This window comes from Eumetopias jubatus, unplaced genomic scaffold (assembly GCF_037043125.1).
Source record: "Eumetopias jubatus isolate StellerSeaLion01/CBP00866 unplaced genomic scaffold, mEumJub1_p1.0 scaffold_6, whole genome shotgun sequence".
NCBI classification, from domain to species: domain Eukaryota; kingdom Metazoa; phylum Chordata; class Mammalia; order Carnivora; family Otariidae; genus Eumetopias; species Eumetopias jubatus.
In genome coordinates this window covers 45,033,824-45,037,862 of record NW_028274812.1, presented here as the reverse complement: position 1 = coordinate 45,037,862, position 4,039 = coordinate 45,033,824, and the positions used below count along the sequence as shown (strand labels likewise).

Sequence of the window (4,039 nt, the reverse complement as noted above, 5' to 3'; positions counted from 1 at the left end):
CTGTTGGCAGAGTGCTCCTAATCACTTCCAGTATGGCACTGCCTGATTAGAACCCATATTTATTCAAATAAACTCTTAAAAGTGTTAATCTGCCTCAGTTTACCTTTGAACAGTTAAATATCTAAAATCCCTAAAATGTATGTGTTTACAAAGATCTCCTCAGCCTACCTGTTCAGCTTCTCTCCCTCTGCTTTCCTTTTCCTACATCACCCTCCAATCAGCCACAAGTCCTTCTGGTTTCTTCTCTTTCTGATGGGCCAACCACCATCAATCCTCACTGCCTGGAAGACTCAGCTCTTTCTCCATCTGACTTATGCTACCCATTCCTCAGCTCACTTTCCCAGAGGCACCTTCACTGACCCCTAAGACTAGGTTTGGTTTTTTCATCGAATGGTCCTGTGGCTCCTTGCATGTTTTATTTTGTTTGTTTGGTTTTGCTTATAGTTGGCGCTTGCCCTATTCTCAAATCTCTTGAGAATAGGAGAGTTTTTCACTGCTGACTCCTTGAACACTTTGGCCATAGGTTCAACCATGTGGAATTGACAATATTTGAACCTCTTGACCTTAAAAAATGTCAGTTTCATATGCTTCAATCTAATAACCTGTGCAATATTTATTTTAAAATACGTTTAAAAATAATAAAATAAGTAAAAAATAAAAATAAGTTAAAAAGTCATTCATGTGGTCGGTCTTTGTCGGCATCCACCATGGCGTACCGTGGCCAGGGCCAAAAAGTGCAGAAGGTGGCAGTGCGCCCGGCGGTCCTGCGGATCTGATTCTTGCTTCAACAGTGTTTGGACGGAACAGACCCAGGGACGCCCCTCCAACCCGCCAACGACCACTCTCCAACCTCTTTTCCAGTCGCAACCTTGGGAGCCATCTTCTTGGCCACCCGCTGCCTCCGGGACCAGCCAACAGCCAATTTCGAGCTTACCTTACCACCAATCAACCATGAGCTCCCAGATTCGTCAGAATTATTCCACCGAGGTGGAGGCCGCCGTCAACCGCCTGGTCAACATGCATCTGCGGGCCTCCTACACCTACCTCTCTCTGGGCTTCTATTTCGACCGTGACGATGTGGCTCTGGAAGGTGTGGGCCACTTCTTCCGCGAGTATATGAGGAGAAGCGCGAGGGCGCCGAGCGTCTCTTGAAGATGCAAAACCAGCGTGGCGGCCGCGCCTTCTTCCAGGACGTCCAGAAGCCGTCCCAAGATGAGTGGGGGAAAACCCTGGACGCCATGGAAGCTACCCTGGTTCTGGAGAAGAGCCTGAACCAGGCCCTTTTGGATCTGCATGCCCTGGGTTCTGCCCGCGCAGACCCCCATCTCTGTGACTTCCTGGAGAACCACTTCCTAGATGAGGAGGTGAAACTCATCAAGAAGATGGGCGACCACCTGACTAACCTCCGCAGGCTGGCCGGCCCCCAGGCTGGACTGGGCGAGTATCTCTTCGAGAGGCTCACTCTCAAGCACGACTAGGAGCCTCTGGAGACCAGCAGCCTTTGAGGGGGCCCCTCTGACAGCCCCCTGGTGCCAGAGCTTGTGCCTCAGCCTCTCCCTGCGGCCACGAGGCAGCTTTTTAACCACCCTGGAGCCCTCTCCCAAGCCGTGGACCAAGTGGAAACAATAAAGCTTTTTGCAGCAAAAAAAAAAGTGCAGAAGGTGATGGTTCAGCCCATCAATCTCATCTTCAGATACTTGCAAAATAGATCTCGAATTCAGGTGTGGCTTTATGAGTAAGTGAACATGCGAATAGAGGGCTGTATCATTGGTTTTGATGAGTACATGAACCTCGTATTAGATGATGCCGAAGAGATTCATTCTAAAACAAAGTCAAGAAAACGACTGGGTCGGATCATGCTAAAAGGAGATAATATTACCCTGCTCCAGAAATGATCAGTGAAGTGAAAAATTCTTGAGAAGGCCATGTGGTTTGTTTTTTTAGGTGTCCTTTGTTGTGAGTGTAGTTCTAAAACATTTGTTCGTATTGTTTTGATTACCTTTATGTTATTACCAGAGGACAATAAATGCTGTGGGATTGCTTTTATTTAAAAAAAAAAAAAGTCATTCATGTGGTTTTAGGCTTCCTGTGTGTGTGTGAGAGACAGAGAGAGACAGAGACAGAGAGAGACAGAGACAGAGAGACACAGAGAGAGACACAGAGAGAGAGAACAGCTGTTAGCATAACTGTTACTAAAAGAATCTTCTAAGTTACACTAATTTTTAAAAACTCCATTGGGTTTCACAGAAATTTTGCAAAGCTAAATACGATAATAAATTCCGAAATTGGGTCCTGTTTGAAATACAATCAGCAGTTTCCCTCTGCTGCTTTGATTGTAGGTCAATTTTCTATTCATCTGAGTTTTCTTCCTTCCATGAGATTGAGCTCAAATGGTCATCTCTTGCGCTCCCTGGAGCCTTGTAGGTGAGTTCTGCATGATTCCCTTCTGACCTGTGGAAGGACCAGGATCTAGATTTTGCACTGCCCCCCACCCCCCAATTCCCATTCTGAGCATCCGGATAGAGAGTGGTGGTCAGAAGCCCTCCTTCGAAATTTTCCCTCCCTGAAACTGATTTTTTTTTTAAGATTTTTATTTATTTATTGAGAGAGAGAATGGTAGAGAGCATGAGAGAGAGGAAGGTCAAAGGGAGAAGCAGACTCCCTGCCGAGCGAGAGCCCGATGTGGGACTCGATCGGGGGACTCCAGGACCATGACCTGAGCTGAAGGCAGTCGCCTAACCAGCTGAGCCACCCAGGCGCCCCTCCCTGAAATTGATTTAACTGTTTAAAACCATGACTGATTCTCTCATGCAGGAGTTCCTCTCCAGAAATGCCTTGCAAATTCCGCTAACATTTATAACTCTATAGAATGCCTCTGATTCAAGCACAACACAAACATTCGTGGTACAATGATGCTGAGTCTGAGGCATCTGAGTTAAGGTCATTCTAAGGCATTTAAAAAAAATATCCAGTTTTAGTCCTCTCAGAGATTCACCACTTCAGAGACTGTGGATGAGGGGAATATTGAGGGAAGAAATCATTGAGGAGAATGGAAAAAGGCGGGTGCCTGCGTGGCTCAGTTGGTCATGATCCTGGAGTCCCGGGATCGAGTTCCGCATCCGGCTCCCTGCTCAGTGGGGAGTCTGCTTCTCCCTCTGACCCTCCCCCCTCTCATGTGCTCTCTGTCTCTCATTCTCTCTCTCTCAAATAAATACATAAAATCTTAAAAAAAAGAATGGAAAAAGGCAGTAACAGGGGACATGACAAATACTGCATAGAAGTCTGCCGCCCACCCCTAAGGTCCATTGTTATAAGTTAAATGGTTGGCTCCCCTCTAGGCTCAGGTCATGATCTCAGGGTCATAGGATTGAGTCCCGCATCTGGCTCCTTGCTCAGCGGGGAGATCCCTCCCCCTGCCGCTCCCGCTGCTCCCCCTACTTGTATGTGCTTTCTCTCTGTCAAATAAATGAATAAAATCTTTATAAATAAATAAATAAACAACAACAACAACAACAAAACCTTTGATAATTGCCCAAGTTTTGGAGTACTGGAGAAACAATCATTTTAAATATAAGGCAAAAGATAGTGGTATGAATCACAAAATAACATCTTATGGCTGGCTGCAAGTAAAAAAGATGAAGGAAGAACAATTCGTGCAAGCAGAAAGGAGCAGGTCCTTTAGGAGGAAGATTCATGAGAACATCACATCCTGTCCATCATCAGGCCTCAGGAGCTGCTCCTTTAGGTCTGGGGCACCCTGGAGCCCCCACTTTCCCACAGAGCTTGGGGTGAAAAGCTCTCCCAAGGACAATCTACTCATTTGAATTTCTGGTGAATAGCAGCTCTGAGGAGCTCATCAACATACTCAGACTGCAGCACCATCCCCCCACCCCCACCCCCAAAGGACAAAAGCACTGTGTGGCCTGAAAGGTTTCCCTACTTCCCCAGGATTCAGCACTTGGTTATACCTGGGCTGACAACAACAGTAGGAAAGGTAGAATGTACACTAACAACAGCCACAGAATCCTGCCTCAGGAGC

General features: G+C 46.7%; 2 pseudogenes across 1 annotated transcript; both read left to right on the top strand.

Moving 5' to 3' along the window:
- Positions 1-692: 692 nt before the first annotated feature.
- LOC114219505 (small nuclear ribonucleoprotein E pseudogene) lies at positions 693-1,895 on the top strand (annotated as a pseudogene). Its single transcript, XR_015768277.1, has 2 exons — positions 693-743; positions 1,662-1,895. The product of XR_015768277.1 is annotated as a small nuclear ribonucleoprotein E pseudogene (transcript).
- LOC114219522 (ferritin light chain pseudogene) lies at positions 753-1,652 on the top strand (annotated as a pseudogene).
- Positions 1,896-4,039: the final 2,144 nt, after the last annotated feature.